The 23,166-nt window shown below is 51.2% G+C and overlaps 1 long non-coding RNA gene across 2 annotated transcripts; it reads right to left on the reverse strand.

The window, feature by feature from the left end:
- Positions 1 to 723: 723 nt before the first annotated feature.
- On the reverse strand, positions 724 to 22,749 carry LOC123276420 (uncharacterized). 2 transcript variants are annotated; one of them, XR_006512860.2, is made up of 4 exons: positions 22,584 to 22,749; positions 21,211 to 21,397; positions 9,672 to 9,792; positions 2,019 to 2,621 (listed from the first exon to the last, which is right to left on the reverse strand). It is a non-coding gene; the product is annotated as an uncharacterized lncRNA (long non-coding RNA). The 2 variants fall into 2 exon arrangements; XR_011493716.1 differs by lacking the exon at positions 9,672 to 9,792 and having other exon boundaries at positions 724 to 2,621; positions 22,584 to 22,727.
- Positions 22,750 to 23,166: the final 417 nt, after the last annotated feature.

The following is a 23,166-nucleotide window of genomic DNA, read 5'->3' on the forward strand; positions in this document are numbered from 1 at the left end:
ATCATTAACCCAAGCCATGAATTCACTCTCCCTCCCAACACATCTGGCCGGATAGAAGTCCCTCCTCCACCTCCACTCCCCCTCCAGGGGAGAAAGAAACTGGGCTTCCAGCCCAACCGAGCATTTCCCTCCTTGCAAGAATGCCAGAGACACACACCTGCCACTGTCACTATTCTTCACTGCTCACTGGTACCATGCACATCTACCTGAATCACATGGTGCCACAGAAGGAGCACTGGACTAGCAGGCAAGGGTGCTGGTCCAGCTCTGCTGCTCATGAGCTCTGTGGCCCTCAGCAACCCACTTACGCTCTCTGAGCCTTAACTTCCTCATCAGTAAAAGGGGGATAAAATGCCTGCCTTCCAGGATTGCCATGTGGACTGAGTGTACATGAATATCTCCTATAAACTTTTGAAGTAGTGTAAATGTTGAATTTTGTGTACATTTTCATTCATCCCACCAATTCACGGGGAGTGAACGTGCCTTTGCACTTCCACATTTGTGATCCTATTCTAGCCTTTGCTCACCCTGTGAGGGGGAAGAATTTTGCTTGAAACGCAAGCTATCTTCACATCCTGTGTATGACAAATGGGAAAATGGCTTAAGTTAAAGGAGGAAAGATTTTATCAGAACTAACTTCCCAATGCAGGAGGCTGGCTGGTTCCTGGAAATCTTCCCAGAAGAGAATCAATTAAGTACTTTGCCCAGAGTAGACACCAAATAAATTGTTGAGTGTAATTGACTCTGTCATATTTTCCAGGAGACAGGAGAACAGACCAGATATGTTCTTAGACCCCTCCCCGATCTGACTTTCTATGCATCATACACATATATGTTTGCAAATCTGGTCATGAGTGAGAGTTGAGGGTTGGCACTCAGCAGACCTGCTCCAAACCAGCTGTGTAGACTTGGGAAGATCTCATGTCCTCTCTGAGCCTCTATTTCCTCCCCTGAATGCCAATCTGAATGAGAAATATAATGAACCTCTTAGGATCGTGTCCACATTTAACATTCTACAAGTGATTATTGAATGAATGAATGAATGGCACTCAGTTAGGTGTATGATTAACATTTGCTCTTCTTTCCTCTCTGGCCCTGAATCTGCCCACCTGTCAGATGTGGGCATTGGGCTGCCTGTCTCCAGGTTCCCTGTCAGTTCTGGCTTCTGCGATCTGCCTCTGTGCCCGAGGCCCAGGCTGGGAGTGGGGCAGCTGGGGGATTTGGGGTCTGCATCTTCACGCCCAGCAGCTTGGGCTGCCCTCCCGTTTCAGGGCATGGGCAGCAGGTATGCACTGTTGTTCCCACGGGGCCGCCGGGCCTAGCCCGGGGCTCCTTTTGCTGGGAGAGTAGCTTGGGCTACAGCCCCACATTGACCTGCTCTTAACCCCCAGGAAAGTTACACAAACTCCTCCACGCTCCGCTGGGAGCTGGGTCGCAGGAGGTAGGGGCAGGAACAATACTTCCCCTTGTGCCCTCGGTCTATTCCACATCAGCACACATAGGGGAGGGGCACAGGAGGCAAGCGGGAGGGGGCAGCCCAGCTCCAGTTTCAACTATGCCTGGAAATTGGATCTTCCTCCCTGGCCGGAGCTCCCTGGGGCATGAAAAGGGGCTGGAGTCCGGGTCTCAGCAGGAGCCTGCTTTCTCCTCCCATGTCTCCCACCTGTGCCTCGTATTCAGGGCAGATCTGCAGAACTTACCATTGCATCTCCCTTCAGCAAATGGACTCTGGTCCCATGATGTACCTACATGGAGATGGTGGGGAGGAAAGTGTCTAGTCTAGAAATCAGGAAGCCTGGGTATGGTTCTGCTGTCATCAAGTAAGACACCAAGAGTTGGACTAGCTAACGGCTGAGAATGCAGGATATGGAGCCAGGATACCTGGTTCAAATTCCAGCCTGTCATTTACCAGCTGGTCACCTCAGACCAGGTACCTACCAGTCTGACACTCCACTTCCTCATCTATTCTAATGGTACCTACCTCCTTGGGTTGTTATGAGGAATAAATGAGTTCTTATGCACAACACACTTAGAGCAGTGTTCAACAAATGCCAGCTGTATGGCTTGCTCTCCGTGCAGGGTTAGTGGGAAGTGGAGGCAAGTGTGGTCCTCCCTTAACTTCCCAGGGAAGAGCAAATTGTTCAAATTGCCTAGAAGAGAATAGAACTACTTAAAGTACATGAAACTAGCTGTCGAAATTGTGAAACATAATCACAGTTTTGAGTGCTCTGTGACAGTGCAAAAATTGCAAATTTTTCATCAGGCAAGAAACAAAAAGCAAAGAATAACTACAGTCAACCCCATCACCCCTCCCATTTGTGTTCTGCATGCCCATCTGAATTAGTTTGCTCATGTTGATACACGCACAGCTTTGCATCGCTTGAGACACATTTCTTATGCTTCCTCAGTCACTTTATATTTAGGCTATAGTTGGTAGTGGTTGGTTTCTTTCCAGGTAACTGCTGTTGTTTGAAAACAACATCAAAACAAAAGTCTCTCCCCTTCTCCCTGACAATCTGTCACAGCCAAGCCTCTCTATAGCCTCTGTCCCTATGTCCTTCTTTTTCAGTGACCTTCTTTTTGTCTCATGACCCCCTCTTCTCTTCCTGGGTTCAGAATTCCTACAAGAGAACAAAGGGAATCATCAATGTCCCAGAGTGCAAGCAATAATCATGACTCAGAGTGCGAGGGGTTTCAGGACCAAGGACAGCAGCACAAGTGCCCTCACCTGCTTGTCCTCCATTCTCAACCATTTTAGTTATGACTATACCTCCCGGAGCCTGGATGTCCTCCTCTGTAAAAGGCAGAAGTGGAGGTGGCTAGGAGGGCTGTAAGTGGTCAAGAGCATCTCAAAGGCCTTTTACAGCTCTGTGACCTAGGATTCTTTAGCTTTATGTTTGACTTCCCTTCTATTTCTCTCTTTCTCTGCCTCCCTCCTTTCTTTTCCTTTTTCTTTCTTTCTTTTTTTTTTTTTTTGATAGGGACCTTCCATTCATTCTAAGGGGTGTTTATCCATCACCCAGGGAGAGGAGCCAAAGGACAGAGCTCCTCATGAGAGAGAAGCAAGCCAGCCCTCAGAAACCCTCAAACTCAGCACTGAGGAGTCCACCTGATCTCCCCTCTGCCCCTAGTCTCCTAGAGACATCGTGTTAGTTCTGGTAAAAGGCTGAGCTGCTGTAACAAAGAGACCACTGGCCTAAAGAACAGAAAGGTTTACCTTGTTCTCATGTAACATTGTGAGCAGGAGGGCTGCGCTGCTCCACACAGCCAGATAAGAACCCACTCCGTCCATGAGGTTTTTTCCCACCAGCCCTTGGTGATGTCGGCACAGTCATGCTGGGTCACAGGCATGTTCACACAATGTCTCCAGGAAGGAGAGAAAGTGTGAACAGTATAGGGGTGGGGTTTTTTGTTTTGTGGGTTTTTTTGAGGAAGATTAGCTCTGAGTTAACGTCTCCCGGCAATCCTCTTCTTTTTGCTGAGGAAGACTGGCCCTGAGCTAAGATCCATGCCCATCTTCTTCTATTTTATACGTGGGATGCGTGCCACAGCATGGCCTGACAAGTGGTGCATAGGGTCCACACCTGGGATCTGAACCGGTGAATCCCAGGCTGCCAAAGCAGAATGTGCAAACTCAACCACTGTGCCACCAGGCCCGCCCCACGAGTAGTGTTTTTAAGGTCCAGGCCTAGAAGTAGCAACACATCACTTCTACTCTCATTCCATTAGTGGGGACTTTGTCATGTGGCCATACCAAGCTACAAGGGGCTGAGGAATTTGGTCCCTAGCTGGGCAACCATGTGCCAAGCTACAACTTCACTGCTTTGGAAGAAAAGGAGTGTGGACTTTGGTTCAACAACATTATCCTCTATCTAATGGATGAGGTAGAGCTGTGGAAATCAGAAGTTTTGCTCAGGGAAAAGGAAATGAATTTATTGAGCCATATACCATGCTAAGTGCTTTCCTATACACTTAAAATGCCTTGGGGTCTCATCCCCCAAATGTCCAATCTGGTTACTTCCCCAATCTTTGCTTGTGCTGTTTCTCCACCTGGAATGCCCTTCTCTCTTGGATAAGTTGATTCCAGCCTTCCCTCAAGCTCAAGAACCATCTCCTTGATCACAGGATTTTACAGCCAGAAGGAACCTCAAAACTATTTAGGTCAATGCCTCATTTCATAAGTGAGGAAACTGAGACCATAGAAGGAAAGATTCTTGCCCAAGGTCACACAGTAAAGTATCCACATAGCTGGACAGCCCATAGCTGGGGCTCAGGACTCCCAGTTCAGTGCTCCTTCTTCTACACAGCACTGAGAAAACACTGCCTGCCCCCACAGGTCTCTGCTCTGCCTCTCATCATGTGACTTTGAACTAATCTCTCAGCATCTCTAATCTCCAGATTTTTTAACTGTGGAATGAAGACGTCAGGTCAGATTATCCCTAAGTTTCTATTAGGACACAGACCCAGTCATTTCACAGTGGGGCCTCCCCAGACTTTCAGATCCTGGCCCCTCTTAATGATGCTAAGACACCCCCTAAAAAAACTGTACCAATCCCTCCCAACCTCCTTTTATAGATGAATTCACAGGAGAATCAACAGAAGGGCTCCTTTCTTCCCACCTCCCCAGGGACCAGGCATGGGGCTGAGCACTTTACATGCTGTTATCTCATTTCATCATTAAATTTTTTTCCATCATCCCTGGAAAGTATTTTCTCCCCAATTTTTAGATGAAGAAATGGAGGTTCCGGGAGGTTAATGGCTCTCTGAGGCAAATGGATCAGCTCTGATCCTGGGATCCCCACTGTGGAGAGGTAGGACCAGTGGGGAAAGTTACAGGGAGATTTGGCTTGATGCAATAAACAGCTTCCTGCTAGAGCTGCCCCTAGAGAGAGGCTGCCGTGGAAGGGAGGGGTTTCCTGTTCCCTACAGGTGTGCACACACAGGGTGAAAGATCAAAGCACTTAGCACCAGAGGGGTAGAGGCAGGGGCAAAGAGGTAGACCGTATCAGCGATTCCCAAAGATTATTTTAGTTGATACACTGGTCAGCATTAAATAACATTTCTTACACAGAGCAAAAAATTACCCCTCAATTGTTTTTCAAACGTTCTGATTTTGACCAGGAGAAGGTCTTGCTTTGGTGCTGGAACAGCTGGCACTTCTCTACCACTTCTTGGTTCCCTTTTTAACAGGAGAGATTAAGCCTCAGGCTCAGCTGTGGAGCAGTTGGCAGGACTCGCTAGAATGGAATGACACGTGGTTTTCTATTTTATTTATTTTTATGGTTGCCTTCTTTCATGGCAAATGATTTTTGTTTCTCCATTACTGCTGGGATATGAAGTTTCATTTTAAAACATGAATATATTTTAAGAATGAAAAGCCACAGACTGGGAAAAAATATTTGCAAAATACATATCTGATAAAAGACTTGTATCCAAAATATACAAAGATGACTAAAACTAAACAATAAGAAAATTCAAGAAGTGGGCAAAAGATTTGAACAGTCATCTCATCAGAGAAGATATAGAGATGGCAAACAAGCATATGACAAGACACTCCACACATGTCATTAGGGGATTGCAAGTTAAAATAACAATGAGATGCTATTAACTACCTATTAGAATGGCTAAAATCTAAAATACTAACAACACTAAATGTGGAGCAACAGGAACTCTCATTCACTGCTGGTGGGGATGCAAAATGGTACAGCCACTTTGGAATATAGTTTGGCAGTTTCCTATGAAACTAAACATACCCTTACCATAAGATCCAGCAGTCATATACCTGGGTATCAACCCAAATGAGCTGGAAACTTATGTCCACACAAAAAACTTTGCATGAATGTTTATAGCAGCTTTATTCATAATTGCCAAAACTTGGAAGCAACCAGATGTCTTTCAAAAGGTGAATGAATAAACAAACTGTGGTGTATCCATACAATGGAATATTATTCAGCGTTAAAAAATGAGCTGTCAAGCCACAAAAAGACATGGAGCAAACTTAAGTGCACATTCCTACGTGGAAGAAGCCAGTCTAAAAGGCTAGAAACTGCATGATTCCAACTATATGACATGTTAGAAAAGGCAAAACTATAGAGACAGTAAAAAGATCAGTGGTTGCCAGGGGTCAGGGGGAGGGAGGGATGAACAGGTGGAGCACAGAGGATTCCAGGGCAGTGAAACCGTTCTGTGTAATGTTGTAAATGTGAACACACGAAATTATGCATTTGTCAAAACCCACAGACCTATACAACACAAAGGGTGGACCCTAGAGGTCGGCCTGGTGGTGCAGCGGTTAAGTTCGCACGTTCTGCTTCAGCAGCCTGGGGTTCGCTCTTTCAGATTCCGGGTGCAGACCTATACACTGCTTGTCAGGCCATGCTGTGGCAGGCGTCCCACATATAAATTAGAGGAAGATGGGCACGGATGTTAGCTCAGGGCCAGTCTTCCTCAGCAAAAAGAGGAGGATTGGCAGCAGATGTTAGCTCAGGGCTAATTTTCCTCAAAAAAAAAAAAAAAGAGTGAACCCTAATATAAACTGTGGACTTCAGTTAACAATAGTCTAAGAATATTGGTTCATCAATTATAACAGATGTACCACAGTGATGCAAGATGTTAATAACAGAGGAAATTGTGGGCAGCAGCAGAGGGGGTATACAGGAACTCTGTACTTCCGCCTCAATTTTTCTGAAACTCAAAAGCTCTCTAAAGTCTATTCATGTAAAAATAAGTGAGTGTATTTAAGTTTAAGAGGTTTGTTCTCTAGTAATTCCACTTCTAGAAATAGAGATGTGTACACCCAAGACCTGTCCAAGACCCTTCAGAGCAGCACTGTTGGTAACAGCTGAATGTCCACCAATAGAAGAGTGGATAAATTAAGTGTGGTACATTCAAACTATGGAATACTATACAGCAATGAGAGCAAAGTACTATTACATGCAACATGAATGCATCTCACAAATATAATGTTGAGTGCAAGAAGCCAAATACTAAAGAGTCTATTCCATACGATTCCATTTTTATAAAGTTTTAATAAATACAAAAGTGATCTACAGTGTTAGAAGCCAGGAGAGTAATTCCCCATGGAGGAGGTTTGAGACTGCAAGGGGGTCCGTGGGGGTTTCTGGGGTCCTGGTAATGTTTTTCATGCTTGGTGTCAGTTACACAAACATGGTCAGTTTGTGAAAAATCCATCTGGATATCCACTTATAACTTGTGTAGTCTTCTGTGTGTACACCGCAAACTTTTACACAAAAGTGGGTTCATTAACAATATTGTATATGAACTGTAATAGGGGGTGAAACCCCATGACCCAGCATTATTCCCCCAGGCGCACACCAATGTGTTTGTGTGGCCACCCAAGGCAGGTACAGGACTATCCACAGCAGCCCCAAACCAGAGAACACTCAAGTGTCTATCAACAGGAGATTGGATAAATAAATTGCGGCATATTACCACAATTGAATCTTATGCAGCATGTAGAAAGGGCAGACTATTGCTTCACCCCACACCACAAACGGAGCTCACAGATAAGATGCTGAGTGAAGGAGGCAAGATGAAGAAGAGGGCCTGGTGGATGAGCCCATTATATGAAGTTCAGAAACAGACAAGACTAGTCTATGGTTACCTCTGGGGGGTACTGATGGGGGGAGGGCAAGAGGGAGCCTTCTGGGTGCTGGAAATGCTTCATATTGTGATGGGGTGAATTCACATGTGGAAACTGATCAAGCGGTGCACTTAAGTGCACTCTCAGTTTTAAAAATACAGGGGACCTCAAAAATGGTCAGCATTATGAAAGTCGAATGCAAATGACTGAAGTTTGGGAGATAGTGGACAAGAAGTTCTTCTGAGGGTTTCCTGTCCTGAGAGCAGGATTCTCTACCAGCAGCACTACCACCCCCTCCCCACCAAGAGCCCCGAGGCATAAGGTCAGCCAGCGACCTGCCCTTTATCTGGCCTGGCGATCAGTAGAGACACTGGGTTTAGGGGGTCAGACGCCAGTTGCCCCCACTGAGTCCCCAGGGCCAGCTCTGAGCCCTGCAACCCGAGTCTTCAGGATCATGAGGGCAGATTCCTGCCTGAGCCTTTACAAACAAACGAGCGGGCTGCAGGGGTTCCCATGCTGCCATCTCTCCCTGATCACCCCCAAGGCATGACGGACTCTCTCCTGGGATGTCCTAGGCCTCCCTGGCCTGCCCCCATCTTAGACTCAAGCACCACTGGGCATCTTCCCATGGGCTTGGCCCCAGTGTCATTTTCATCCTTCTGGTCTTCACCAGCTTTTCTACAGAATCACTGTGCGACAGACCATGTGCCTTCACCTTTCCACACCTCACTTCCAACTCTGCAGAGTGTGGGGACAGAGAAGATTCAGGAGAGAAGCACAGAACAGCCCTATCCAATGCTGGGCTCCCTTCTGCAACATCCAGGCAGCCACCCAGCTTCTGCCTGAACACCGCCTGTAACGGGGAGCTCACTTCTGATCATTAGAAAGTGCTTCCTAGAAATAAGGTGCATCTAGTATGTGCCTCTTTTTGCAAAAAATTTAAACTATCTAAATATGTACATAAATATATATATGCCTAGTGTGCATAGAGAAACTCTCTCTGGAAGGGTATGCAATAAAACAAGCAATAACGGTTGCCTCCAAGGAGGGGACTGGGGGGTCGGGCACAGGGACAGGAGATTTACTCCCCATTCTCATCCATTTGTACCTTTTGAATTTTGTACTTTGAGTGGGTATTACCTAGTAAAAGCAGGCAGAATACTTTTGAAAAATCAGTCCTAGTTCTTACATCCTTGGCCGGCATGGCTTGGGGTGAGGTCAGACCAGGCTGTACCCCACCCACCGCCCGATGGAGATTTACGGCTTTGGAAGCAAACATTTGAGTCCCAGTCCCCCCTTGTGAGTTCTCCTTGTGATACTGGCACATGGCTTCACGTCTCTGAACCAAGGAGGGGCTTGATATCGTTTGTTTGATTAATCTCATCCCCTTATTTTGCCAGCACATGTACGCCTTCCAGTTTACGAAGTATTTTCCTATTTAATTCTTTAACACTTAACATGACAACGTTAGGTATGTTTAACCCCATTTTACAGATGAGAAACCAAGGCTCAGGGACTTCCCAAGGCTACATAGCAGAAAGGTCGCCAAGCCAAGAGTCAGGCCCCCTGATGTCTCGGGTGCTCTGTCTTCCTCACCAAGCTGCCTCCGGGTCTGGGATCTTTGTTCAGTGTCTTAAATTATTCTCTGAGGGCCTTGGTGATGACCCTCGTCCTCTCACCTCCACTGCTCAAGAAGTATCTTTTTTCTAACTGAACCTATGTCCTGGAACTCTGGGCACCACTTTAAGAAGTAGGGGTGGGAGGGAGAGGGGCAGGTTGACCCCCACAGCCCAGCCCAGGCCAGACTTGTCCCACAGAAAGATGGGCCCCCTGAGACTTGTTTGGAGGGGCCCGGGAGGGGAGACCAGCAAACTTGATGGTGCCAGGGCCATATGAAGACGTCACCATGAGAGGCCACCATAGGGCAGGCAGCTGTAATTAAGACCTTGATTGGAGGTCACTGTGGGCAGAGGAGGCCGCTCCCAGGCCTCAGGCCCGGCCCAGATACTGGAGGGCTGTGATTCCCTCAGACCCCCTCTGGCGACAAGGAATCAGAAGGCAGGCTCACCATTCCCAGCGAGGACATCCCCATGTTTGTAGGGTTATTCCTTGAAAGTCCACCTCACCCCTGGCGCCAGTGGGCTCAGCTCACATCTGTCATGTTCAACAGCACCTGGCACAGACAGAGCCTGGCACATATTAGACACTCATTAAATATTTGTCGAATGGATGAGTGGTACCCCACAGACCATCCATCCATCCCCCAGCCTCTGCACACTGCTGCCTCCACCACTCACTCATTTCTGTGTACTCAAACCCTCCCAGTGTCTGGGAAGTTCTGGCTGAAGTCTACCCTTCATCCTCCCTGCAGTAGCCTCGCCCCTACCCCTGCGCAGTAAATGGAGTGTCAGGCTAGGGGCGTGGGCGATATTTATCAGGAGCCACAGCAGAGTTACTGCAGCCCCATAGCTCCCAATGTGGAGGAGAAAATCACGGCTGTAAATTTCCCCAACAGCGCCCCGCCCGGCTCCTCCTCCCAGATTCCAGACCCTTAGCTCCTGATTTACAGAGGGAGAGAGAGGAACCTCAGGAGCTGCCTCCGCAGGATAGAAGTGAGCGCCTGCAGCCCCCACAGAGGGGAAGTCCTCACCCCAGGCCTCGGGCAGGGACCCCAGCATCCACCAACACCCCCCACAGGCAAGGCTCTTCTGCCTCCCAGCTGGGGTCCCCATCTCCCTGCCCACCCCACCCCAGGCTCCCTGGGAAGCCAGGAAGCGTCAGATCCCACAGAGGCTCATTCCACAGCCACTGTCCCTGACCTCTAGTTTTCCATCTGTCCAGTGGGACTATTGGGGGATCACTCTGAAATGGGGAGGGCTCCAGCCAGGGCCCCATTAGAGCCGAAGAGAAAACCACAGCATTCGTTCTTTCTTTTCCATTCATTCACTTGTTCACTACTCCAAGCCAGGGCCCAGGCTGCACAGAAAGGAAACTATGGAGTATCTGGAGGGAAGGGGGGGGGGGGGGCTCTTGGGCTCATTTCCTGGCCTGGGCCTCATCCCACCAGATAGTGATGAGCAGAGAGCACTGGACTGGGAGTCCAGAGATCTAGATTCTAGTCCCTGTTCTGCCAATAGCTCCTCACGTTCTCTTGGGTAAGTGGCCCTTTCTGGATGTCAGTTCCTCCATCTGTAAAATGGGGGCCTGGGTCAGGTGGGGGTGGGGAACCTGAGGGGCACCCCACTCTGCCTCCCACCCTGGAGTCCATCTCATGTGCTGGGATAGCCCTCACTGATCTGGCTCCCCAAGTGACGCTCCCTGCCCCCAAATCATGTGAAGCTGCCCCCTCCCACTCCCTGATTCTGGAGGGCCGAGGGTGGGGCTGATGTCCTGGGCCCATTTATAAGGCAGAGGGGATGGGCAGCTGTGGCTTTTGCGTCCCTCTCACCCCCAGGGCTGTCACTGGGGCAAAGGGCCCCTCCCACCTCAGCCTGAGGGCACAGGCTCTTGGAAGCCCCCCACCACCAGTAGGACTTCTGCTCCTCGCTCCGCTCCTGCTCAAAGCCACCATCTGGAGCTCTTATGCCCTCCCCCAACCCCAGGGAGGGCTGCCCAACCAGGCTGCATTTCCTCCAGCTCTAGCAGGAACCCGGGAGCCGGGGAGCTTCTGAGGGTCCCGGGTTGGTGTATCTCCTCTGCCCACTCCCAGCAGCAGGTGGACACTGGGGTAGCTCCCCCACAGCAGGGCCCCAGGAATCAGAAAGAGGAGGGGGTGGTGAACTGGCCGAGGGGAGGGGACAACCACTGCTGTCCCATAAATGCTCAATGGGCTGAAAGCAGCCAATCTGGCTGCTGGCCGGGGGCAGCGCCGGCCCCCTTTGCAGTGATCTCATCGTCAGCTACAAGTATTGAGCCAAGCACTGATCTAAACCTTTTACCCCGACACCTCCTCCAATCCTCACTGCCGCCCTAGGAAGCGTGTGCTACTAGCATCCCTGATCTACAGAGAAGAAAGAGAAGTTCAAAGGGGTTGAACTGCTTGGCTGGGTAAGAGACCAGGCCCAGATTCAATCCCCAGGGGTCTGGCTTGGAAGCCTGAGCTGCACCTACCACACTGAGCCTTCAAGGGGTGGCATCTTTGCTCTCCTTCTCTCACAGGAAACAGAGGCCCAGAGACAGGAGGAAAAGGCCCCAAGATCACACAGCAAGACAGAAGCAATCTTGTTGCTGAAACTGGGTCTCTAGAGGGCCTACCCTGAGCTCTAGTCCGTATTCAGCCGGCGGTGGTGAGCCCCAGGGCAGAGCAGCCCCCACCACCCAGAACATGGAGGGGACGCTCTTCCTTCCCCACCGTCTCCTTGCATAAGAGAAGCTGGGCCTCCTCGCTGGACATGGCTGCTCCCCGGCTATCGGTCAGTGGTCTGCACGCTCTTCCCGAAACACAAATCCCATGGCTCAGAGCATCAGAAACCAAGTGTGGAATTTTTATTTTTATATCAGCCTGTGTACTTAGGCGTCAGTCTTGCCCTCCTGGAATTCAGCTCAGCTGTTGGTGAAACCATTTGCCTGCCCCAAGACCTCACATGGGAGGCGGGGGGTCTGGGTCCCTGACCCACCTGCCCAGGGAGTGGCTGTCCTCAGATACTGGGAAACAGGATCCAAATTCAGTTGCGTCAAGCTCCGCGTAGCTTTTTACCAGCAAATATTTTCTTTTTTTCAAGGCCTAAACTCCCCCAGTGCAGGGTCTGTGTTTTCCATCAGACTGGGGGGTTCCCACGGCAGAGCTACGTCACCCATCTGACTGGGGGGTCTCCCAGTACAGAAATGGTGTCTCCCCCATCAGACTGAGGGCCTTCCCAGGCCAGAGCTGTGACTCCCTCATCAGACTGGTTATTCCCCAACGAGAAGAATGTGTCTCCCGCATCAGACTAGCTACTCCCTGAGGATAATGCTGTCTTCATCAGACTGAGTAGGGTCTGCATCTCTCTCTAGCCAGTCCCTATCCTGGGCACAGCCTAATCCACACCGTTTAGTACACGGCAGCTTCTCACAGAATGAAGTTCTGGATGACAGAAAAACTCCCCTTATCCCCGACCCCGACCCCAGGGAGCCAAGCCAGAGAGGCCACTTTGAGGGGCCACTGGGGGCCCGTCCCAGGCCAACAAGGCCCAGCCAGGCCCATAGGCTCCTCTCCCTGTCTGCCACCCCCACTGGGCAGCCTGGCGCCCCCTGACCCCATGGCCTTCCATCATGGGAGATCTATAACATTTACAATCCCAAAACAAAAGGCCCCGAGAGCCGAGGACAGAATTCATCTTCTCAGCTGACAAGCCCCGTTAATTAACGACTTGGAAATCGATGACGAGAAGGGACAGGCAGCAAATGACACCTCATCGTGGCCAGGAGGAGGGAGGAAATGTCCGGGGACTGGCGGACACACACCGCAGGGCTGGCCGGGCGCCTGGGAGAGCCACCGCACCCATCTGTCACTGTCACTTCAAACGCGGTCCACTACCCCCCAACGCAGAAATTCTCATTCCCACCACAGCAGACCCCCAAGGACAGGGGGGTATGTGCCCAAAGAGTGGAGGGAAAGTAATTACGGAGAACCCACGACGTGCCAGGCATTGTATGGGATGCTTTCCATTCATGACAACCTCTTCCAGCAGACGCGAGAGGCAGGTTTTATTGTTCCCATTTTAGGGATGAGAAAATTAAGGGCTGGAGGAAAATCAACCTAAGAATGGGGTCGTGTTTTAAAATGTCTGTTATAAGTTGATGAAACCAGCTCCTGGAGTTAAAGAGGCAACTTGGTTAGAGAAAAGAGCCCTGGATTCGAGGGCCAAAGATCTGGAATTGAGGTCGGCCTCCATCCCCACTGTCTGTATAATATCAGACAAACTACTAACTTCTCTGAGCCTCAGTTTCCTCATCTGTAATAATGGGAGAATAACCCCCACCCTACTCACCAGATCGAGGGCTCACTAATCCTTAGGGATGAGCTTAGGAGGCATGAAGACCAACACATGGATGAGGGGTCAGACGTTATTTTCTCATGACCAAGCCTGCTGATCACCCCCATCCAAATCTGGGACGTGATAAATATGGGATGAAAAGGTACGAGAGCCAGAAGGGCTGTGCCAGAGGACAGAAGGCTTGGGAGGGCTGAAGGGTGGCCATCAAAGACGCAAGGACAACAGGAACAGGTCCCCTTGTGCCCACCTGTGAGGAGCTGGATCCTGTAAGAAGATATTAAAAGTACCTGCCTCGTGAGGGTGTTGTGAAGTTGAGACAAGTTATAGAAGTAAAGAGCTTAGTACGGCCTGGCATACAGTAAGTGCTCAATAAATGTTAGAAAATGCTGATGTTCTCCTAGTCCTCTCCCTCTCCCAGGCAAATGCTTGGTGAGACATCGTGCAGTTGGAGATCCAGCGCCCCAGGGGAGGGGCATGGCTCCCACAATGGACCTAAACCATCACTCGCCTTCTGCTGTGAGGAGCTCAATGTTGGGACAAGGCCAGTGCTCTCTGGGAGCCCAGAGGAGGTCAAGTTCTGCCCCAAGGACGTACTGTCGGCCCTGGGGTGGAAGATGGAGTAGGAAGACATCCTGGAGGGATGCTGAGGGAAGGGGCTCAGGCCGAGGGAAGGAGTCCAGCCCGGTGCTGCCACACAGTAGACACCTCTCTATCTCTCCACCTGGCCCAGAGCTCAGCAGAGTCCCAGAGGTGTCTGGGGAATGTGGCAGTCCCTTGTGGCCGCTGCAGGGACGAGGGTGGAGAGCCTGGAGGGGCTGGGGTCAAATACGAATGAGCCCAGGATGCCACACCACACCAGGGAGTTTAAAGCCTCAGCTTCCTTTGTCTATAAAATGGGGCCAGATTCCAGAGAAGATGTACGAATGGCAAAAAGCACATGAAAAGATACTCACTATCATTAGTCATTAGGGAAAGGGCGATACCATTTCACCTTATTAAGATGGCTATAATAAAGAAATTTTTTTAAATACACAGAAAGGGGCCAGCCCTGTGGCCTAGTGGTTAAGTTTTTGCACTCCACTTCAGTGGCGCAAGGTTCGCCAGTTCAGATCCTGGGTGTGGACCTAGCATGGCTCATCAAGCCACATAGCAGAGCCAGAAGGACCTACAACTAGCATATACAATTATGTACTGGGGGGCTTTGGGGAGGAAAAAAAAAGAAGATTGGTAACAGATGTTAGCTCAGGGCCAATCTTCCTCAAAAACAAAAAAAACAAAAAAAAGAAAAGAAAAAATTAAAAACACACAGAAAATAAATGTTGGTGAGGATGTGGAGAAATTGGAACCTTCGTGTGCTGCTAGTGGGAATATAAAATGGTGCAGCTGCTGTGGAATAGTTTGGAGGGTCCTCCAAAAGTTAAACATAGAATTACCATATGACCCAGCAATTCCACTCCTATGTATATACCCAAAAGAATTGAAAACAGGGACTCGAACAGATACTTATTTGCCAATGTTCAAAGCAGCGTTATTCACAATAGGCAAAAAGGTGGAAACAACTCAAGTGTCTGTCAACAGATGAATGGATAAACGAAATGTGGTCTATACACACAATGGAATATTATGCAGCCATAAAAAATGAATGAAGTTATGATACCTGCTACAACATGGATGAAGATATTATTCTAAGTGAAAGAAACTGGACACAAAAGGATAACTATTGTATGATTCCACATGAAATGCCTAGAATAAGCAAATTCACACAGACAGAAAGTAGATTAGAGGGTCCCAGTGGGGAGAGGGGATGGGAAGTGATTGCTTATTGGGTACAGAGTTTCTGTTAGGGGTGACGAGAAATTTTTGGAAAGAGATACTGGTGATAGTTGCACAACATTGTGAATGTAACTAATGCCACTGAATTGTGCACTTAGAAAACGGTTAAAATGGCAAGTTTTATGTTATATATATTTTACCACAATTCAACAGGAAAACAAATGGGGCCCACAACCTCCTCGGCGAGAATTCTGCTTTAGCTGTCTTCTTGGGACTGCTCTGGGATCAGGGGCACGCTGCACTGGGTGGACCCTCTGAAGTGAGGGTGGGAGGGGGTGGGAGAACGAATGGTACCCCCTCCTCCTTCTTTCCAGCTGCCCCTAGATCCCCTTGCCCCCTCCCCCAGCCCCAGGCATGGGGGAAAGTTGGCCGGGACTGGGCCAGCCCAGGGCTCCTCTGCGAGCAGATGGCTTCACTCTCCTCCTGTCCCTTCCTCCTCTCTCTCCACCCCCAACCCCCTTAAAGAAGAAGAGACCCTTCCAGAATACGTCATCTCACCGGAGCTGTAAATGTCAAATTTAAATTCATACTTTGTACCACCTTTGATTTCAAAGCGGATTACACCTCAGCGGTGAAAGGCAGCCACAGCACAGGGCCTGCGCAGGCCTCCTGGGCCTCTGCTCGGCCCCGAAGCATTGTTAACTCCTTCCAATTCATTAGGTCTAATCCTAGTGGCGCTGAGTAAGGGGCCAGGCGCCGCACCCGGCACGCGGGACCATATGCGCCCATTGTATCGCTCATCCGCTAATCCAGCACCCGTCGTTGTGGGGACCAGCCCACTGGGAAGGGCTGTGGCCACCCGCTTGGAGCCGGGAGCGGGTCCTGGCCCTCAGTGTGGGGCAGTCAGGGTCTGGGTGAACTCCCAACCTCCCACAGATCCTCTGTGGAGCAGACCACAGTGCGGGGAGGAAGGGGTGGGAGTCCCAAGAGAGGTGGAAAGACAGACATCAATCTGTCCTGCTATGCTTCTCTCCCAGTACACACTCACATTTACACTGAGTATGAATGCACACTCACATATACACTTATGCACATCCATACCATCACACACCTGCACACTCTCATGCAACACGTCCATGTGCTCATGATAGCCAGCAGTACACCTGTGCACCCGCACACTCATGCACCGTGACACAACCACACCTGTTCACAACATCCACATGCTCACAACAGCCAACACCTGGCAGTAGACCTGTGCACCTGCACACACACACCTCTACACCCAGACACATTCACACCTACATACCTTCAGTACATCCATTCATCTATACCCATCCACACACACGTATGCACACACTCACATATATCTGGTCCACTCTACAGACTTTTCCCAGATTGTTTAAAAAAATAAAAGAGCCCCTGGCATTCTCCCCTGACCTTTCCAATGCCCAGGATGCTAGAGGCGGAAGGGTCTTTAAAAAGAACTGAGTCCGCCCATCTCACTTACAGGTGGGTAGACCGGGCCTAGCAGGATGAAGGGGCCTGGGAGGCAGCGTGGAGGCACGGAAGGAGTGGGGTCCGGAGTCCCGCGGTAAGCGGCCCTGCCCTCCCCAACTGGTTAACTTTGGGCAATTCTCTTAATGCTGTCTCGTCTGGCTCAAAAGGGCTAACAGCACATGCCCTGCAGGCCTGTTATGAGGATAAACAAGACAATGCATGTCCAAGTGTTCTGGAACACAAAACCACCCAACCCAAGTGTGTAAATGTCACAAATGTGTTCCCAGGGTCCCCCGTGACGAAGCAGCAATGGTAAGACCAGAACCCAGAGCTCTGCACTCTGCCAGGCTCTCCATCGCCCACAGCTATCCAGGCGAGGGCGCGCCGCCCAGACCCGGGCTTCGGGAGGGGTGGGATAAACAGGCCACAGCCGGCCGGTCCTGGCCCAGGGCTGCCTGCTCAGGCTGCTCCCACACGGTGATCTGAGTCTTAGGAGAAATTTTTTTTTTCAGGTGAAAAGAGTAAACTAGGCATGTCTGGCCACTAACGGCTCCCCAGGCTGCAAGCTCCAAGTGCTCCCGCCCTGGAGAGCTCACTGAAATGCAGGCTGGCTGAGGGTGACCTTCAGTTAGGACAGGGGCAGAGGCCACCATGTCAATGATCCTGTCCCCAGGGAGGGAATATGTACACATACAGCACCTAAGGCCAACCATGTGCACAGGCCCTAGCACGGCACCATCCGTCTGTCCATCAGTCCTTCTGGCCACCTGTCCACACTTAGGGGTGTGGAGGGAGTAGACAGAGGATCAGGTTGGTGGGGGAGGGGTCGGTTCTGTTTCATCTGATATTTTTCTCAGGCCAAGACAAGAAATGTGCACACGCTGGAGTCGGCTCTTACCTCCCAAGAGCCGATCACGCACATCTCTTTCCAAGTCCACATTCAGGGACGTCACGTGATAGCCTGAAACCCGCTACAGTGGGAGTGTCTACATCATGGAAATCGGTGAATGCTACAAGTCAGGACTTTTCCCCCAGAGAGCCAGTTGTTAAACACTCAACAGCACCCCTCCACGCATGTTCCCTGCTCCCCCTGGAACCCTACGCCCCATGAGTACCTTCAGCCCAGGTACCCTTAAGAACCTGAACTCCCACACCAGCCAACGCCTCACCACCTTCTCCCACTCTGAGCCTCAGTTCCCTCAACCTCAAAATTAGGGGACTCAGGATAGCACCTGGAGCAGAGCTGCTGGGCCTTCAGTGTGCACACAGACCCCTGGGGGATCCGGTTTAGATGCAGAGCCTGTTATCAGGCCCTGCGAGACCCGAGAGTCTGCAGTCTGACAAGCTCCCAGGCGAGGCTGCTGCTGGTCCGGGGCCCACACTGAGGAACAGGGGCTTCTTTACTAACACCTAATTAGTACCAGGACAGGCGCTGAGGCCACCTTGCATCTCCCACCTCTGGTCTGACCTCCACCCTCAGCCCCAGGCCCCCTCCTAATGACTCTCTATGCGAATGCTCCCCTTGGACGTCAAACTCAGTGATTCTAAAGCAAAAGTTAGAAAAACAAAAGTTAAACTGAAAAAACTCATCACTTCATCCAGAGTACCTCCCTCCAAACCGTCATTCTCCCCAGACACCCTCTTTCTCTCGCCCACAACCAGCTGGTCACGATGACATACACCAGGAGCATCCTCTGCTCCTTCTCCGATTCCACCACTTGAGCCAGCCCACCACCCCTGTAACCCACATCCCTGGTGGCCATGTGGCAGGTGTCCTCCCAACTTTGAGTGGGTCCCCACCATCTCTAGCTAGAAGTCCCACGGCTGCTGCCCATTACGTCTCTACCCGGCCTTGGCCATCTTCTCCCTCAAACGAGTCCTCTGCTTTAGGCCAACCTGACTGTGTCCCAATTCAGTGTTGCAGGTCGCTGTCCCCAGAGGTGCCAAGGGCATCCTGGTCGAGAATTTGCTCTTGCATCTTAACCCCTCTCTACTCCTTCAAGGGCAGCAGGGCAGCTCCTTCCCCGAGGACCCGACCTGCCCTTCCTTCTCTGAACACCCTCCTTTGGCACTTATCGCTGCATCACCCAAAGGGCTCTATTTAATTCCTCCACTAGCCCAGGAGCTCCCCAGAGCAGGGGCTGTGTCTCCCCCATCAGACTAGGAGCTCCCCCAGGTCAGCAGCTGTGTCTCCCCCATCCGATTATGAGCTCCCTCAGGGCAGCAGCTGTGACTCCACCATCACATTGGAGAAATCCTCCAGGACAGGGTACATCTCCTGCATCAGATCAGGGAGACCTCCTGCTAGAGACTGTGTCTCCTGCCTTTAGCCTAGGGGTCCTCTTGGCAGAATCCATGTCTTCTTCACCAACCTGGAATAGGTATCACCATGTTTCCTGTTCCTTCTGTGGCTCTGCCATGGAACTCAGGCCTCCTCCAGCAAGACCTGGCTAAACCCCCTCCCACCTCGGTACACTAGGTGCCCCCTTTTTCCAGCCGTGGCTCTCCTGGGCCCAGCTGGACAGGAGAGAGAGAGGGGCCCTGCAATCGCTCAGGGACGGGGGCACTCTGCCCAGAGCAGGGTCAGCCTGGAGTCCTGTCTCCCTCACCACCCCCTCAGAGGCCCCCAACACCTGTTTCCAGTGCTGCCCCAACCCAGCATGCCAAGGGAGCCCAGGACTCCCAGAGCCACAAAGCTACTTGTTAATTAATTGCACTAATTAGCAGGGATGAGGGTGGACATCTGGACCCTCTCTCAGGTGAGGTCAGACACTCAGGCTGAGGATATTTGCCAGACATGAACACCATCTCCTGCCTGCCGCACCCGGCCCCCTCCATGGGCACAGAGCACCCCCACCACACAGAGCCCCCCAAAGGGAGAAGAGAAGCCAGATCGGGCCAGAGTCAGGGAGCCTGCACCCCTACCAAAGACCACATCCCCCCCAAGTCTCATCTGGAGGGAGGGAGGGAGGGTGGGGGTGCTTGTCCAGGTAGGAAGGAGCCCCTTCAGGGGGAGAGCAGCTGGGCCCCTCTTGATACACCTGCTCATCCTGTCGAGGGGCCCATTTTCTGCTTAGCCCCCTTCATCCTCAACACCTAGGGACACTCACTGTCACCTCTGTCTAAATGCTCCTCTAGGATCTCAAACACAATGGTTCTAAAACCAAAGCAAAGTCATAAAGATTCATCACTCCTGCCATTCATTCATTCACTTACTCACTGAACAAATACTTATCAAGCACTGACTATGAGTCAGGCACCATGCCAGGCACTGAGCACACAGCTGTAACCAAACTGTGGTATATCCATATAGTGGAATATTATTTGGCCATAAAAAGGAATGAGATTCCAATACATGCTACAACTTATATGGATCTTGAAAACATATGCTAAGTAAAATAAGCCAGACACAGAAGGATATGTTGTATGATTCCACTTATATGAGATACCCAGAATAGGCAAATTCAGAGACAAAGTAGAATAGGGGTTACCAGGAGGTGGGGGAAGAAGGGAACGGGGAGTTATTGTTTAATGGGTATGGACTTTATGTTGGGGATCATGAAAAAGCCTCGGATATAGACAGTGGTGATGGTTACGCAACATTGCAAACGTATCTAATGCCACTGAAGTGTACCCTTACACATGATTCAAATGATAAATATTATGCATGTTTTACCACAGTAAAAAAACAAACAAAACAGAAGTCTCTACCCTCATGCAGCTTAGATTCCAATGGAAGGAGATAGACAATAAACAATATACATAAAATATATGAAAGATGGTGACAAGTGCCATGAAAAGAAATTAAGTCAGAGAGGGAGGAGGGGGTGGGGCTACAGCATTAAAGAGGGTGGTCAGGGAAGACCTCACAAGAGGGGACCTTGCAGCAAAGACGTGAAGGAGGAGACGGAGCAGGTGGACATCCGGGGGAAAGCACGCCAGGCAGAGAGGACAGAAGACAAAGGCCTTGAGGTGGGAGCCGGTCTGGTGCCCATGAGGCGCAGCAAGGGGGCAGCGTGGGGGGAGCAGAGGCCAAAGAGTGCCAGGGCCAGGAGAGCTGGCATGCTCACCCTGCACCCAGCACATCCCCGTGCAGCCCTGCCACACCCCAGCCCCCACCAGCACCTCTCCCACTCCCAGACCTGCCCCTCCACCTCCAATGCACCTCTCAGTCTGCAGACCCCGTCCTCACACCTCTGTATCCCCCCTCACCCCTTACCAGGTACCTCGACACCTCCGGCACCTCCACCCCTCTCCTGGCCTCAGCGCAGCAACATTCAGACATTGGAGCTCCACCCACACAGCCCTCAGCCCAGTCTCTGCTCCCACTTCTCAGATGAGTACATCAAGGCTCAGACATACAGAAGGGCTCCAGCTCCTTGACCTGAGGTTTCTTGATTCTGCTTCAGCAAGGGGAGGGAGGCCTGAGTCCAACGCCATGAGACAGCATCTTGAAGCTCCCGGAGACAGCATGCGCATGTGTACACACATGTCTCCCCTGGCAGGTCCCGTGCGAGGTTCACACTCCAGAGAAAATGCCTGCATGGACCTCAGCAGGGCAGAAAAGAGAATGCGGCTCGAGGATGTAAACTGTCAGGGCAGCAACCTGAACACGCTCACTTGCAACACGCTCAGGAGCACTCTGCCTCAACCCCCTTCTGGCCTCCTCACCCTCCATACGGGCCTCTGGCTCCCTGCTCTTGTCTCCCCACAGTCCACTGTCAACCCAGCAGCCAGAGGGACCTCACTAAGCCTAAATCAGATCACGTCCCTCCCCAACTCAAGCCCTGCTCTGGCTCCCCACTTCCATCAAAGTCTTGCAGTGACCCACCAGGACCACCCTATCCATCTCCCTCGCCCTCCACTCTCTGACCTCACCTCCTACCATACTCTGCCTCTCTCATTCCACTGGCTTCACTGACCTTGCCTCTCCTTGAATGCACCGGCCCAATCCTGCCTCAGGGCTTTTGTACTAGCTGTTCTCTCTGCCCAGAAGTCTCTTCCCCCAGAATTCTGCATGGCTCACCTAGATCAGTTCTGCTTAGATGTCACCTCCTCAGTGAGGCCCTCCTTGACTACCCTACTTAAAATTGAGCACACTCCCCCAACACTTTCCATGCCCCCTCTTTCTTTTTCTTGACAGCACTTACCACCACCTGACACTGTTTACTATCTCCCTCCACGAGAGTGTAAGCCCCATGAGGGCAGTCATTTCATCTGTCTGTTCACTCCTTATCCCCCCAGTGCTCAGAAGAGCACCTTGTACCTAGTCAATCCTCCACCAAATGAATAAAGAATCTGCCAGGAACTAAAGTGAGGGTGAAGTTCCCAGGGAAGGGGCAAGAAGAAGGGAAAAAGAAGAAAACTGACATTTGTCTTAGCCTTTCTGGGAGCTAAGCACTTCACACTCAGGAGGCTGATGCTCAGAGAGGTGAAGCAACTTGCTCAGGGTCACACAGTTTGGCAAGGGGGGAAAAGTGAGGTGTGTCTGGTCCAAAACCTGTTTAATTTACCCTGTGCTGCCTCCAAACTTTTGGCATCCTGACCTCCTGAATACGGTTGCCCCCTGCTTGTTCCCCCAAATGCTGTTTCCGGCAGTTCCTTCCCTCCCTACGTCAGGCAACTACCATACTCCTCCCTTCTCCCACCCACACCATTCCCATTGGGAGGCCTGTTCTGAAAAGCCCTAGCAAGCTTCTGCCCCGCTCTACACCCTCGCCCCCCAACACACTTACTTTCTCCTTGGTAAGTGCAGGGGTTGCACTGGATGATCTCGGCGGTCCCTCTGGGCCTGCCTTGAGCCGGGACACCTGCCCACTCGAGGCAGGACGAACGCCCCTAACCTCCACGCCTGCTCCCACCACCGTACCTGCCGCGCCGGCCGGCCACCTGCGCACGCCTGAGGTCTCAGGGCGGGGCGGGGCTCGCTGAGGCGGGGGAGGGGCGAGGATGGAGGATCGGGGCGGGGCTTGCCCAACTCTGGTCCCGCCACAGAGCACAAGCTCGACGAAACTACGTTAAACCACTGAGTGAAGCGAATACACCTGAAAACCACCGGCCCAGCAGGGTTTGGCCGGGAGTCTGTGGGCGGGTCATCTGTCTCTTCTGATTGGACCGCCCCTCCCGGGCCCCACCCACTCCCCCGGCTCTCGGTTTCCGCAGCTCCAGGCAAAGCCCGGCGGGGTTCAACCCCAAGTCTGTCTCCTTTAGGTTCGGGTTCGGTCTCCTCAGCTGTCAAACGGGGCTGTTCTAAAGCGCTTTCCAGAGCCTGGCTACGGTGAACATTCAGTAAATGTTCGCTAACGCTGGTGAGGGAGG

This window comes from Equus asinus, chromosome 13 (assembly GCF_041296235.1).
Source record: "Equus asinus isolate D_3611 breed Donkey chromosome 13, EquAss-T2T_v2, whole genome shotgun sequence".
NCBI classification, from domain to species: Eukaryota; Metazoa; Chordata; class Mammalia; order Perissodactyla; family Equidae; genus Equus; species Equus asinus.